Source organism: Mirounga angustirostris, unplaced genomic scaffold (genome assembly GCF_029215605.1).
Source record: "Mirounga angustirostris isolate CCGP_5_RB_7025 unplaced genomic scaffold, mMirAng1.0.hap1 SCAF_3, whole genome shotgun sequence".
NCBI classification, from domain to species: domain Eukaryota; kingdom Metazoa; phylum Chordata; class Mammalia; order Carnivora; family Phocidae; genus Mirounga; species Mirounga angustirostris.
In genome coordinates, this window is record NW_026991711.1 from 9,917,452 (window position 1) to 9,934,272 (window position 16,821).

A 16,821-nucleotide genomic window follows, 5' to 3' on the forward strand; every position below is an offset into this window, starting at 1 on the left:
TGTCACAAAATCCATCACAGAGACAGTTGATTTTTTTTAAGTTTCTTAAAAGGCACACCATCAACCTTCTAGCAGCCTATATATATGCTATTTGGTTTAATAGTCAACAACCATGGGAGGGAAGCCAAGAATCAGACAAATTGGAAGAAGAAAGTGCTATGCTGAACTGCATCCTCACCTAAATTCATATGTTGAAACCCTAACTCCCACCACCTCAGAATGTGACTGTATCTTGAGAGGTTGCCTTTAAAGAAGTAATTAAGTTGAAATGGGGTCACCGGCAAAGACCTAATTCAATACAACAAGTGTCTTTATAAAAGAGGAGATTAGGCCATGGGAACATGAAAGGGAAGACCATAAGAAGACACAGGGAGAAGACAGCGAAGGAGAGAGGCTTCAGATGAAATCAACCCCACCTATACTTTGAGGACTAGGACTCTGAGGAAATACATTTCTGTTGGTTAAGCCACCCAGCCTGTGGTTCTCAGTTATGGTAGCTCTAGCAAACTGATGCAGAAAGTATTTTTTCTTCAGAGTTAGAATCAGTGGAACTCTTCATATGCAAATAGTCATTGCCTAAGTAAGATCCCTATTCTTGTAAAGAAATGAAACAAACAGGAATAGACAGTTTGTGAGACTTAATGCATACTAGTGCTTTCATAATTCTATGAAATGGGGTAAAATGCATGGTTGGGCCATGAGCCTTGGCCTTGGTGCTGGGATATCAGACCAGCAACAGGCATGTGACCACAGCCTGTCCTGTCTGGTGGGCACAAAGTTAAGAGTGACATTCAGCAGCTGGTTGTATTAGCCAGGCTCCTGGACACTAGCTCACAGAGTATGCCAGATGGTAGAAATGGCCAGGGTCTTTGGGACCACTGATCACAATTTATGTCCAGTAGGGTTCTACGGTAGGTAATAATGAAACTTCAGCAAAAAGTTATGATTGGTGTATGTTCTCAAGCATGGGAAGTAGGATTCTCAGGGTGTTACTATTAGAACATTATGAACATATTGATAGCCAAAAAATAAAAGCACTAAAAATTAACTTAATTTTTAATACTCCTTACACTTGATTGTTTCTGCCACCTGGAAAAGACCCAGAAACAATTTAAGAAAAGAGGAAGGAGGCATTTTAACACATATATTCCTATCAAGCCAGGTACCTTGTTAATGGGGTAAGGTTGCGGTATATAATGCATTTTAGTTTAAAGACAGATATGTTCAATCACAGTGCCCAGTTACTAAACTAATGCTAAGAATGGCTTAAGATGACATTCAAAGTTGCAAAAACTTATACATCAGATTGCCTAGCACTCAGAAATAGTATTGTTTTACTTTATATTTTTGACTTATTTTTCTTTCTTTTAGCCTGCAAGGGAAGCTGGCCTTTGAAACTTTGAATATTTAAATAGAGGCTGTCCTCAGCAGCTGCGGTTGCTGACCCCCATTGCAAATGTGCCTTCCAAAGCAGAGAGAAGCTTTGCTCCTTGCCTTCTGAGTAGTTTACATATCTATATATAATTCAAAAAAATTAAATCTAAGGATATGTCAAGGTTACATCCATGTGCACTTTGCATTTGTATATTGGAGAGAGGTGCATTTTTATGTGGAGGATGTAATGATCGTACTTCTCATCTGCTCAAATAGAAAGATTATCTAGAGGGCAATGAGGGAAAATGGATATGTTTTGCCAGATGTGGAGTTTGCCGTTCCCTCTTTATGGGCAACAGTATGAAGAGAGCTAGAGGTGATCCTGAGAGCTATCTGTGAAATAGATGGCTAAGGCGACCTAAACCTTGCATGACCCCACCAGCTCACTGCTCAGCCCCTCTAGCATTGGGTACCCCTCCCTTTCAGCACCCAGTCCTGTAGACTGCATGTACTAATGAACAGTGATATGAGCGATGCTTTCTTCACTTCAAAGCAAAGATCAGTCCGATTTGCTCAATGCTGTATCTCCACTGCCTTAAACAATCCAAGGTGAGCAGCAGGTGTTTAATAAATACATGCTGACCCCCAAAACCTAGGGCGGGAATTGACAAATGGAAGAAAGGAAAGATTAGATAAGACTAAACAAAGAGGGGAGGTCATATTCAGCTTGTGCAAACATTGCAATGATTAAAGAATGGTCAGAATGACATCAGTGAAGCATTCCATAAGATTAAAGGCTAAAAGGGAGAGAGGCTAATATCCAAGAGTGAAAAAGAAATGCGCATCCCAGAACACAAATATGTTAATGTGTCTCCTGGAGTTGAGCCATGTGGGACAACCCAATCAGAAAAGTCTCCATGAGGATGGATCATAAGCTGCCCCTTGAGGGATCTGAATAAATGGAGAGAAGAAGGGATCACACTCCAAGAAGTGGTCAGAGTAGGGGAAAAGTCTGAACGACGAATATGAGCGGGGCATATTTAGAAGATTTTCCTAAACTGGAGGATATTAAGGAATAGTAGGAGTTAGGAAGAAAAGGCATATTGGGATCACATGGTAGATGGCTACTCCCAAGCTACACTGTGCAAACTTTGAACTGTAGGCAAAGACTTTTTGAGAAAACTGTAAGGGATATAATTTGGCAGTGATGTACAGGATAAATTCTAATAAGGAGTCACAGGAAACAGATCAATTAAGAAACTATTTAATAATCCAGGTGAGTCCACATGGCTTTGAAATATGATACTGGCAGTGAGAATAGCAAAGATGAGGTGAACACAAGGCATAGACATGATTTAAATAAGAATTGATAGGGTATGATAACTCTTTGGTTAAATAGTTAAATAGGGCTAATCCTTAGTGACTAGACTATGATACCATTGGTAGAGAAAATCCAGAGCAAGCAGCCAGCTGGAGACATGGAAAAATATTGACTTTGGAGACATGATGGCTAGAACCCAAAATGAAAATGTTCACTAGATATTAGGAGATAGGGCTGGAGTTTAAATGGAAGGCCAGTCTTAGAAATGCAGAATTATGGTTATGAAGCCATAAAAATGCACGAGATCTCTAAAGGAAAGACTATAGATTGAAAAGAACACATGCTAAATCTTAAGGGATATGTATATTTGAGGGAAATTGGAAAGGAGAGCCAGAGATGAATGAGAAATATTAGGTTTTATTGATTCCCTTGCTGCTTGGGTTCTTTGCTTGTATAAACATTCATTTACTTATGTTTCTCTCATCCCAGCTTCCGAATCAGAGTTTCCTTGTAATACTAACCACCTAACTAAAAATTAATGAAGTCTATCAAGCTCTCTAAGCATCTCTAAAACTTACATTTACATCTGTGTCACATATAGACAAAATTATCTGGAACAATTCCAAAATTATTTGGAATCTAAAAACTAAGACTCAAATCCTGACAGTCACTTGCTAAGTAGATGCACTTGGACACATTTTGTTAATATAAAATCTGAGGCTTCAGCTATAGAATGAGAATGAAAGATATTCCACAGTGTTTTTTTAATATAAGAAATTAAATGTAATAGTGCAGTGTTACATTCCAACTTTCCACTACTTTCTTAGAAAATGCAGCATTAAAAGGCCACTAGTCGATATTTATGGACAACACCCACTCATGCATTTATTCAGTTAGTCTTTGCGTTTCTATCTTGATCAGGCATGTTCCAGATGTGAAGGGTACATCAAAGAGACAGAGTGTAGTCTTCTCGAGGTTCACAGACGAGTGGAAGAAAGAAAATAAACAAGTAAACTGAAAAAAAAAATGTATAGTATAACTTCAGGCAGTGATAAACTCTCTGAAGTAAAATAAGACAGCCTAAGAGAATGACGAGATTGGTGTGGGGCAGCTCTATTTTCAATGGGACATTCAAGAGACACAAGATTGAAATGAGAGGGCGCGCCATCCACGGCAGGATGACTGGGGAGAGAAGCATGCACGATGGCAAGTGTGTGGTCCATGAGGTGGCGCTGGGTGGCAAACACGAGGGCAGGTCCTTGTGGCTGGAGTGGCTTGGGCAAGGGGCGGAGGTCAGAGCTGTCGGCAAGGTAAGATCATGGAGGTCATCTGAGCTAGGAGAAGGAGTTTACATTTTTGCTAAGAGTGATAGGAAGCTGTGAGGAATTTTAGGGCAAGGGGATAATACCATCTGCTTTGGAGGGAAATTAGAGTTTCTAAATTCAGTTAAAGAAATACTTAATAGGGGCACCTGGGTGGCTCAGTCGTTAAGTGTCTGCCTTCGGCTCAGGTCATGATCCCAGGGTCCTGGGATCGAGCCCCGCATCAGGCTCCCTGCTCGGCGGGAAGCCTGCTTCTCCCTCTCCCTCTGCCTGCCGTTCCCCCTGCTTGTGTTCCCTCTCTCGCTGTGTCTCTCTCTGTCAAATAAATAAAATCTTGAAAGAAAGAAAGAAAGAAAGAAAGAAAGAAAGAAAGAAAGAAAGAAAGAAAGAAAGAAAGAAAGAAAGAAAGAAAGAAAAGAACGAAAGAAAGAAAGAAAGAGAAAGAAAGAAAGAGAAAGAAAGAAAGAGAAAAGAAAGAAAGAAAGAAAGACTTAATGAGCCTTTACATGGTGCTTCTCTAAACCTCTTATTTCTTCCCCTACCCAGAACCTGTATATCAGCGCTGTGCTGTGAGTTCTGTTCTTGATGAACTGCAACCAAGATCCCTCCAGGTCTGAAGGGATGGGAGAAAACACTAGCTTAAAGGGTTTAGGAAGGCTTGATTTATATATGTATATATATTATATATATATAATATATATATAAATATAAAATATAATATAAAATAAAAATAGAATATATATATATATATAAAAGAAAAACCAGATTTGAAGGGCACGACAGTCAGCGAGCATAGTGCAGGTGCATGCAAAGACACAAGTCAATGTCAATGTCAATGTCAATGTCAATGTCAATGTCAAAACCAGATTTGCACCTTTCCCCTACCCTACTTCAAACGCACAATTAAAACAGAAAAGAAAAGAAAAAAGCCCACGATAGGTCATTATACACTTTAGTATTTGGACAAAGATACCAGTCATTATAAATTAATGACGAATAAAGAGTTTGACTTCATGTTTAAGAACAAAAGCAGCAAAGACTCTAAGTTGTAGATTGGCATTCACATAATGAATCCATTTTTGTTTTTCAATGTTGCAGGAAAGTCTTAGAAAAATAATTAGAGCATATGCTACTTCACAAACGCCTGCTGGAAAAACCACAAAATCAGCAACAATATTTCTGGCTGCTGAGGCGCTCTGACAACACCAGCTTCCAAAAGATACAGGGTAACAAAGGAAGCGAGGCTCTTTATAGCTCCACCCAGTTTGGGGCATTTTACAATGGTTTCCCTTGATGGGTGATGGTAATTGTATAAATCAACTGACGAGGACAGCCTCTTAGTAATCCCTTATATTAGCTTTATCTTAACGTGAAATAGTAAGTATGGAACCACAGCCACCCTGTCCATTCCGGGTTTGAAAACAGATGCTCCAGGATCTTAAGTGAATCGCCCAATGCCATTCAGTTAGTAAGTAGCTGAGTCAAGACTTGAACTCATGCTCGTCCACAGTCTGCGCTCTTGATATCTCACACAGAACAACAGCGTGGGGAGGTTTTCCAGGGCACTATGCTGACTGAAAATAAAGGGATGCTACTTTAAATTTGTCCCCCTAATATTTTATTGGAGAAGCACATATAGTTTGTCTCATTCCTCCTCCATAACATTATTATTCCCTAGAAAGAGAGGTGCTAGGTTTTTTTTGTAAAGGTAATAGTCAAGTCAAATTACCATTAGAGCATATTAAATAAGCTGATTACCGTTGGACATTAAATTAGCATATTAAAACAATAATGACAGGAGTCTTTTCCATAGAATATTCAGATCAGAGTTTAAACCCAAATATTTCATAACTCTATATTAGATACATGTAAATTAACTGATTTACTTGCCTTTTATGTTCAGTGTTTTTCACATATATAAGCAGCACTTGGGAAAAATTTCAAAATGGAATTGATATTATTAACTGAAACAGTTTGCCATCAAAAATACCATCGAGGTGCATTTTCCCCTCAATTGTGATTTCTTTGAAAGTTTTATTAGTCCCTGAAACAGACTGAAACCCTGAGAGATTGAACCTCTCTAAGGCTTTGAGAGGTAGTTTTGTTATTTTTGGATTGTAGTGAGCCCATGTTCTGATTTCTAAATTGGGAAGGAAGTTCTGTTATTGTTAATATGTACAGTGACATTGTTGTTCATGTGACTTTTGGCCCCAGCTGCAGTCTCTGGCTTTTTGAAAGGATCCTTAAATATCACATAAAGATAAGAGGTGAGGTAATGAAGGCAGGTAGCAAGTGTAGGAGGCCAGGGGAAGAAGGGATGGTGCTTTGACATCTTCTATGACCTTTTTAGTTATTGATTTTTGTTAATTAGTAGTAGAATATAACTAACCCATGGTTGTCAGGTTTGTTTTATGAAGACAGAGGAGTTCACAATTTGGTCCCAGATATCTTGGAAGAAACAAAACAAGTAGAAGCTGTTTCTTTAAGAAATTACAATCTATGTCTCTCTATAAATACGTATGGGTTTACACATATTCACAAACATGCCCAACCACAGTTAAAACCTACAGTAGCGTCTAAAAACGCTGTACAGAGAAGCGGAGAGTTTGTGTGGATCAAAAGAGCCAGGGATCATGGATGGAGTAGATCATGAATCAGGCCTTGAGAAGGATGAGCACTGGATCCTGGGAAGTAGGGGAAAAGGAGAAGGGCACAACAGTCAGTGAGCATAGTGTAGGTAGATGCAAAGACACAAGTCAGCGAGCGTGTTGTAGGTCAATGTCAAGGAGTCAGCAAGGAGGCTGGCTGCCTGTAGAATGTGAAGGAGCATTGGCTGCAGGATGAGGCGGGTTGATGGAGGTATAAGCTTGTTCTGATAGGTGAACTGTTTACATAGAAGGATATGCTGGAAGTGGGGCTGTAACAATCATATGGTGTGGTTAGTACTGGCAAGAGGTAGACAAGAGATTGGCTTAGCTGATGGCAATGGACACCATTAGATCAGAAAAATACGAGTGAGTTTTCAAAGGAAAGACCAGCAGAATTGAACCATATTGGAGCTCTAAGCTAGTTAGTGTAGGCGATAGCAATCACGTTGAATGACATATTATGACCACATCTTAAATAAATAACTTGGCAGCCCAGACTTTTCTTTGCCTGATTTATGGAAACAAGAATCACAGCCATTTGATTTATCAGCTTCTCTCACCAAGAAGCTCAAGGATATGCTTCCCTTCCCAGGTCTCATCACAGTCTCATTACAGAGTGCATATAGATTTTCTCCCTCTGGGCTTTTAAAGGGCATTTGGGGTTTAGAAAAAGTTTAAAATCTCTCTCTCCAACCTTGAGATTGAATTAATGTTATTTTAGACTCAAAACTCTCTCCTGCACATAGTAGATCATTAATGTAATTGAAAGAGATTTGAATCCCAGATGTTTATGCATTTGCGATCCCAAAGGCTTCTCTCGGGGAGTCATGCTCATTTGCAGCTACAGACACAACGAAGACAGCCTCAAAGCAAGCAAACAGTGTCAGTTAAATTCAGATGTCAACTTGGCTCTTTGGTGACAGCCTGGAGCGTAACAAGGTTACGCTAGGTCTCACATCAATTTCTGCATTTTGCCAATTATGATATTACAAAGATGTCGTAACAAAGACTGGCATCTTAACAAATGACCACTCTTCGTGACCGTTCCTCCTTCATTCACTGGGGCAGAACAAATCCTTTTTTGTAACAAAGCAGGTCTGCGTTCTCATCTAGAGAATCTCGGTGGAAGAGGGGCCACAAGACAGAGGCGCTCTGCTCCAGGAAGTTAGATGTTAGGCGAAGAGAGAAGACAAATCACCAGGAGAAAAAGCATTCGCAGCACGTGGTGTTCTCAGTGTGACACGAGTGGAGCCACGGTGTCGGGACTCCGACAAAGAGTCCTGTGCTTTACTCCGCGGTAGATCATCTGAATCATCTACCCCGCTTGTTTTAAAGAAACTGTGAAGTATGGGAACTCATGAACCAAAGCATGCTTTTTCCATTCTCTTTGTCGACTTTTTTTCTCCACGTGTAGTAACTTCCTCTGTCCGCCGCAGATAGGAGAGGTCGGGCTTGCTCTCACACCTCCTCCAGGCAGCATCTGGATTACCCGGGACTGCTGTGTAAGGTCTGCAATGACCTGGACTTGGAGCTGGCTGGGGAAGAAAGCAGAGCCTGCTGTTCTGTCATTCAACGCTGTTCTTTGGCCTCTAATGACAGATGTTTCCATAGAAGGAGTTGTGGCATGTTTTAAGGCTTTGTATGGCACAGGAATTACTGGGCGGGACCCAGAAGCAAAGCTTTAAAACACGCCGAGTGTGAGCAGACCTCAGCACGGGTGTGAGCCTTGAAGTGTGAGTTTTGCGCAGTGGCTAGGATTTCCTTCAGCGCTTCTCGGCTTCGCTTACTGTATCTGGAGTGGCAGCCTTCTAACATTTTCAGGAGGTCAGCTTGAAAGCTGCCTTTCGCCAGCTGAGATCTGACACTGATCTGTAGACACTGGGAGGGGATTGAGTGTAATATCCCTGAACTGGAAATGGAGTCCCTGAATGGCAAGCTTCAGGAGAAAATTGACTCTGATTATTATCTGTGCGCTCCCTAGACACTGCTCTTGAGACATGCATCCCAATAATTACAGCTTCAAGTTAAGATGGCTGTGATAACACCAAGCCGGTTTCATTTTGAGCTTTCACAGAACAACCACCTTTCTGGAGCCCAGCTCCACATATTAATATCTTCACGTTCTGCTTGACAAAACGGATAGATTCAGTCAAATGGCAAGCTTTCACTTGGAAAGAGAAATGGTGCAGAGGGCCAATTGCCCTCCGATCCTCCCACTGATAAGAAGGGGAAGCAGTGAGGGCAGGGACATCTTTTCTGGGATATCTGTGTGTAATTTCCACCCATGTTAATGGGACTACTAAATGTGTCCTGTGAATATGAAAATGGAACTTCAGGAAGTTGTCCCTGTCCACTGGGCTGGTTTTTAATTTGGGGAAGTTGTGTAATGCTTTCGTGAATTTCTTCGTCCTAGAAAAATATTGTCAGGTGACATATTCTATCATTACTCTTAGAAATAACAGTATTTCCAGTGGGGAAGTCTGTGTGTATGGCTGGAGCATTCTAGCTCATGCGTACAATTGGTAGCAATTAATAATTGTGAAGGGGATAGATGCTTTTCCTCCTTGGCTCCTAGTATCCCCCTCCTCCCTTAAGACTTCGCTCTTTGCTATACTAATCTACACAGGGGCCAGGAAATAAGTCTCCCTGCATCTCTTTTCTTCCCGAAGATGTGTTGCTGGAATGTAGGAGAAAACTCCTTGGCAACTGTAACACCTCCCCTCCCCCCACCTCTCAGAATTTCTCAGCTCCTCACAAGAGTGTGTTTTCTCCTCATGGAGAAGTTGATTTGGTTCCATTTATAAAAATAGCAGCTATTTAAATGGGAAAAGCTTTCCCTTATATTATCTTTGGGCCAAATGATTTTCTAAAAACATACACTCTTTTTTTTTTTTTCTTTTTTTAAGACAGACACTCAGTGGATTCAAGGTTCATCAAATCACTCAGAGTTTTCTGTGGGCTAATGCGTTTGACAGCTAAGTTCACATAAATGCCGAAATAAAATACGTGAATTAGAGAGCTGTCCTATGTAATTGTGTTATATGTGTTTGGTTTTGCATGTAAATGTATTATATATACAGAAAGTCATGTTTATATCTTAATACCAAATTATATTATTTCCTATATAGAATTTCATATAGTGATTATTTTTTTTAGAAAGGTGGGAGGTGTAACCAATATAAATTGTTACTTAAATTCTGTTTTCTCTATTATAGGGAAGCAAAAAAAAGGAGCTTACAACCCTTCTTCCCAGTTTTTTTAAGGCTCATTTATTCCTACCAAATTCAAAAATTTTACTTTCTCTAGCTTATATCCAGAGATTTGCTGTTGAATGTGACCTTAAAGTTCAAAGGTGCACTCTTGCCCAATTCAAGATTCCCTTGATCATCCATATTAGCCTCTGTTTAAACATTTCCACCAATGGTGGTGTCAAAGTGTGGCCAGAGATGGGAGTAGAGGTGGGGGTAGGCAGGACTTCAGAACCAACATCATCTCCTTCAGTTCCTTTGACCCTGATAAACACATATGAAAGTTAAGTAAAACATTGTGCTTGCTATGTAATGAACTGGACTTGCTTCCAGATGGATCTCTCACCCCTTATCCCACCCTCCCACCAGGCTGCTCTACCCTCTAAGCCCCTACATTGAGAAATTCTGGAATGTCAACTGATTTCCACTGATAGAGAATTATAGAATACACTCTAATGACAGATTGCCCTCCCATTAAGACACATCTGTCTGGCCAGTTGGCCCCTCGCCCACCCTCTGGAGCAATATATGAAGTGGGTCCAATCTCTGTTTAATACAATACTTCTGCAAATAATTAAAAACAACTATAACATTTCACCAATCTCAGCTTTTTGGTGTTAAATCATCTGTTTCTTTAAGCCTCATTGGTAGCGTTTATTGATAATAGTAGCAATTTCTTAGTTATCCATCGCACTTTGGAGTTTCCAAAGCACTTCCACAAGTTTTCTCATTTTACACTCAGAGCAGCAACTGTAGGTTCTTAATTTTACAAATGAGAAGCCAAGGCTCAGAGAGGGTAAGTCACATACTTTACTAACTGATTCAACAGGTACTAATGGAGGACCTACTATGTGCTGGGCTCAGGGCAAAATCCTGGAACTCAGGAGGGAATGGAACAAGAATGATGTTGCCCCCGTACCTTCTATAATCTAGTGGAGAGGGCATCTGGTTAAAAATCATTACGGAGGATACTCAGGTAGTAGTCATGAGTGTGACAGAGTTAGAACATTAGCACACGTCTTCTGGCTTCAAAGTAAACGCAGTAGGACCATTGCTGTCACCGAGATAGACATTCACTTGTGTTCATGAGATCCAGTTAAATTAGTCTCTCTGGCAATCAGTTGTTTTGGCATGAGCTTTCCTTGAGTTTGACCTTCACCATTCTGCAACTGTAGCACAGTGCTGGGTGCACATATGTGTGGTCAATTTAGAGGAAAATTTCACATCCGTGTTTGTCAAAAAAAATTTTTTTTTGCCATTTCCTTTTTTTTTTCAATATTTTAGTTATTTGAGAGAGTTAGCGAGAGAGAGAATACGAGGCGGGGCGGGGTGGGGAGAAGTAGACTCCCCACTGAGCAGGGAGCCCAGTGCAGGGTTCGATTCCAGGACCCTGGGATCATGACCTGAGCCGAAAACAGATGATTAGCCGACTGAGCCACCCAGGCGCCCCCCGCCCTTTTTTTTTTTTTTTTGCCATTTTCTCCCTTCATTCTAACCTGTCAGCGTTCCTTCGAACCCTCTTTTTTTAAGATTTTATTTTTAAGTAGTCTTTACATCCAACATGGGGCTCGAACTCACAGCCCCAAGATTAAGAGTCACACGCTCTACCAACTGAACCCTCCAGGCACCCTTGTTCCTTCAAACTCTTATGTGACCATCTCTAACATATTCATTCTTCCTCTCAGATTCTGTTCATCTGCAAGTTTTGTGAAATTGTATTCACCTATACCACTGGCAAATGATGCTCACAAGTGTTTGGTGTGAACAAAAGAGCATACGCTTGTCATTAGTTATAAATTAGATTTCCTATTAGCTAAGTGGCCGTGGGCAGAGAGCATCCTCTCCCAGAGCATCTGACTGCACATCTGTGAAATGCAGAAGCTAGGCTAGAGAATTTCAAAGGGATTTCCCTGCATTAAAAGTTTTATGATCCAGTAGGTCTTAAAGCATTATGCTGAGTTTTAAAATCCTTTCCTTGGGGCACCTGGGTGGCTAAGTTGGCTATGCGTCTGCCTGCCTTCTGCTCAGGTCATGATCCCGGAGTCCCGGGATCGAGCCCCGTGTCAGGCTCTCTGCTCAGTGGGGAGTCTACCTCTCCCTCTCTCTCTGCCCACCCCCACTTATGCTCTCTCTCTCTCTCAAATAAATGAATAAATAAATAAAATTTTAAAAAAATAAATAAAATCCTTTTCTTCTGGATGTGGAGAGAAGGAAATGCAAGAACATATACTGGTATAAACCAGTGGGTATCACAGTTAAAGTTTAACAGTTGTTAGAATGTGCCTTAATCCAAGACAATAGCTTCATGAAGTCCCAGTAGTCTCTTCTGCATTGTATTTTTTTTTTTAATGTTTAGAAACCAACAATGAATAGACTGATTATAAAGAACTAAGCCAAAGTCATTATTTAGGAATAGTCTCTTATTTAGGGTCTTCAGTGAGTCCCTTTTGCCTCCTCTATACAAGAAAATTATCTTCAATTCTAGCCAGCGGTACCCCTCCCAGGCTTCTTTCAAAACTGTGTCCAATAAAAGGGAAGTCTTATTTTCTAACTTGTGTCATGCTACAATTTATTTATGCTTTTAACCTGAGTGATTTGTGGATTCTTTTTTCTTAATATTGCTTCATTAAGTGACATAATATATCTGTTTTACGCCAACCTTATTTTGGTTGCAACATGTACAATTTATTCCTGTCATTTTCTTAAGCTTGCCAATTAGAGAGAAATCAAATTTAATTAGTAGAAAATTCCACCCACCTTCAACTAAGGATAAATGGGAAGTAATTATAGAAACCAAAGCTTTTCCATCCTGAGAGAAGAGACAAGAGAGCACTCACTCCAAAATGTAATGTTGCATCTCCTCTACATGGAAAGTTCTGTCCTCATACAGGGGGGTAAGAGAGGTTATTCAGAAGGCATATCTGTGTGGAGCAGTATTGGAAAATTTTTGTTTCTCCATTCAAAGATGACTGTGCTAATTATATGAAACTGTGGTAGATTAATTATTAAATAAGAGTCAGTTAGCTTTTGATTTTGCAGTTAAAACCTTCTGGCATTCTACAGTCCTTAGAAACTTTCTTGTGGTGCAGTCGACTGTCTCTGGTCTGGGGAGCATCTCCCTGTCCTTATCAACACAATAATCCATGCCCTATTTCAACAGCACCTCTTCTTCCCTGCGAATGTGAATGTGCTGCCGTATTTTAATGTATTGTTTCTCATTTATTTTATTGAAATGTATCAAAGGAAGGCATCTTTTCGATAACATTATTTTTTAATAAATGTATATGCAAATCATAGTGGTACAAATCCTTAATTAACAATTTGAGAATTTTTTTAAAGGTTGGTTCCCTTTAAATTATTTTTTTAGATTTTTATTTTGAAAGTCATTAAAATGTGTTTTGAAAAAAGAAGTTAAAATCAAATATGTGGAATGCCTAGAGTTCTCAAAACTCAAGTTGAAAAACTGAGTTTTACCTGACAATGTCTGTCAGCCCATTCCTTAAATTCATAGATCAGAGAACTGGACTCTATGTTATGTCTTGGGGACCAAGTAAATATTCAGTATTACAACATCCCTGATTGAGTAAAAAGATGTATGTCTAAAGTCCAAAATTATGAGTGAATGTAATTTCATTGACGGTCTCTATGTCATGTTCAAAGTTTTCATTTTGTTCGTGTGAATAGACTTACTGTTTAGTAAAATTGGTCCACATAAACGATAATTATCTACTAATGGTCTTCTGTTGATTTTTAGCCTAGCCATAATGAGAAAACTTTTCTCTCAGGTCAATACTTGAAAAAATAAAGGGTCGTTTATCATATTAAATAATTAAAACTTTGCAACACACCCCATTAACCTTTTCCTCATGTGTCTTACTAGCCTCAGTGTATTTGCTGAGGCTTCTTTAAACCCTCTTTGTGCAAGTGGAGCCCTAGAATGTTAACGCATGCTAATGACGTACCCACTGAGGCTGAGCCTGTTGAGAGGACTCTTTCCACCTGGTGGGGAAGTATGAAGATCCATGATGATTGCACCAAAACATCCTTCTGCACTGTAGATATGTTACGATACGCACTTCTAAGCATCCTCTTAAATTCCTTAGACCCGATATGGATTACAATATCCCCATGCTTTTCTAAAGTTCGTGTTACACGGCTTCGCTTTTATACAAGACCTACCTTAGTACCTGTTTTCACTCCATGAAAGAAATTCGAAGAGAATTTTCACTTTTACGAAAAAAAAAAAAAGGCAAAAATGAAAACAGTATTCAGCGTTGGTTTTGTAGCAAGCCATTGTAGAGGCCCAAGCAATGAGAGTGGGGCTGCCATCTCCTTCCCTGGGAACTACACTCAGTCTCTCAGGATTGGCCACCAGAGAGGTTTTACTATATCTGTGAGCATCTGGGTTTTATCGCCTTTTATTTTGTGCAGCTGTTAGCAAGATGTGTCCTAAAGTATCAGGAAGCCTAAGAGAGGTGATATTTTGGGTCTGGGAATGCTCAGACATTTTCCCATGTACATTAATGGTAATTGTTTGTGTTAACGCCATTTTGGCATACGAAAGTTTTCATGAAACCAACTCCACCTTCAAATCGTCGGGGAAATCTGTATACTGGCCATTGAAAAATACTTTGATGCATTGTTTTTATTTTCATTTGGTTTCAAGCCTGTTTCTATATTTTTCACTGTTTGTTGTGTATTTCCCCAGTAAGTTCCTTGATCGTTCTATGTTATTATTTGATTCTAGATAATGTTGCCGGCACACTGCAATATTTGAATACTATTAATTGGATTGTTTAGAAATGCAGTGTATTCTGTCCACATTCTCCAAATCAACAAAAAGAATTTAAAGCATCATGTTTGATATCTAACCATCACATTAAGTCATTTTAGTTTTTTTTTAAGTTTCTTACATGGTATTTTAGACTATGCAATTTAATAGTAATTACATATCAATATATAATTTACATGCTTTCTTGTAGTTACAGAAACTTCATACAAGAAAATAATTAGAGGGGTATGTTTTGTCTTATTGATAATTTAACTATTCTTAACTCTGAGGTTAGCCAATAGGACGAATACCAATACTTCAGGCTAATTCTTTTTAAAATGTAATATTTATTTTTTAATTATCAAATACAAATTAACCTGTCATGTATTATTCAAATGTTTATTTTTTTTTTAAAGATTTATTTATTTATTTGAGAGAGAGAGAGAGGAAGAGCACGTGCAGGGCATAGGGAGAGAAAATCCCAAGCAGACTCCGTGCTGAGCACAGAGCCCAACACGGGGCTCGATCTCACAACCCTGAGATCACGACCTGAACCGAAGCCAAGAGTCTGATGCTTGACTGTACCACTCGGGCGCCCCTCAAATGTTTGTTTTACTAAAACCCATTTGTAAGACAATACTTAATATTCCAGTTAAAATACTTGAGTACCTTCAAGCTTTACTAATATGCATTGTGATAAGATGGATATACACATATATGGCAAAGATGACAAACTACTGATATTTATTCTGAATATGTCAACACACATTAGTCCATAGCGAGTGGTTTGGACAAAAGTTCTGGTCAGATTCAGTCATTCATAAAGGATTCTGCCATCACAAATGTAGCCAAATTCACGAGAATAAAAATCAATGTAAATGTACCCTTAAAAACATTTTCTTTCTATGTGGATATTCACATTTTTTAATGCTTGATTCACTGTTTTTGGAGTAAAATGTTTTTTAAGGATGCACGGTTCTAAAAATAACAGATATTTATCTTATGTGCAATTAGAGACCTCCCTGCTGACGTAAAATTTTGCGTAATTTTTCACGTAAAAAATTGCGTAAGCAATAAAATATAAATGTGGGCATCAAAGAGGACATAAGAAAGATATTTTAGACTGTGAAGACATGGTCTCAATTTTGTACTTAGAAGTACCTCATTTGTATAACAAGATACTTAAATTTAAATCCACACTTAAAAATGTAAAAAAGGCAATATAATCATTTCTAGAAGAACGCATTTGGGAACAAAAGTGACTATTTTTTGCTTCTGCTTGGTTGGTTATTCTGGAGAGGTTTGTCCCGAAAGGGTCCCCAAAGGGTAGCATGATGATAGTGATTTTCTTATTGTCTTTAAATCCTCACCCCTTATTTCCGCTACTCTGTAAGGATGACTCCCTCTCCCCCCAGCTATGGCCCCAAATCAATGATATTGCTGACTCTCTGATCCAGGTCACATTGCATGATCTTTTACTTCCCCCGTTTCTATTGAAATCATATTGGGGTAAAACACTGCATGAGTTTATAACTGACTCAGTAAACTTAGAGCTCATTCTTGGATTTTATTTGTATTTTCAATTTCGCACCTTCAGGGGATCATTTAACATTCTTTGTTTCAGCATATGGGCTTCTAGTAAAGCCTTGCTCTGTATTGGTGGTTCTCAAACTGCGGCTGCACTTCTGGAACCCTGGGGAGACTTTTTTTTTTTTTTTAAGTATGACCAAATATCACACCAGACTAATTAAATCCGAATCTCCAGGAACCAACATTCTGGTCTCAGTATTTAAAACAGCTCTCCAGTGATTCTCAAATGCAGTGAAGGTGACCAACCATGGCTCTAAACAGTAGAACAGGCAGCTTCCTTATAAATATTAATCATAGTCTGTATTAACTCAGCACCACATAGGTGGCTAGAAAAAGATTTGGAACAAAGAGACAGAGATGTAAATCCTATCATAATTTAGGGCACTTGAGAAGAGCTTGCACATTATCTCTTGCGTATTTAAAATGAGAGGATAAACACAAAAATTCCTAGAGAGTAATAAATGGCATTTCTAGCTCCATAAAGTAAGGACTGTCATGTTTGAGATGGGAAATTCTCCTTTTTGATGAGGATATGCCTAAATAGGAT

General features: G+C 39.2%; 1 protein-coding gene across 5 annotated transcripts in view; it reads left to right on the forward strand.

Moving 5' to 3' along the window:
* Positions 1-16,821, forward strand: part of FGF14 (fibroblast growth factor 14) — a 604,063-nt gene that overhangs the window by 545,508 nt on the left and 41,734 nt on the right. The gene's annotated exons all lie outside the window — the stretch shown is intronic.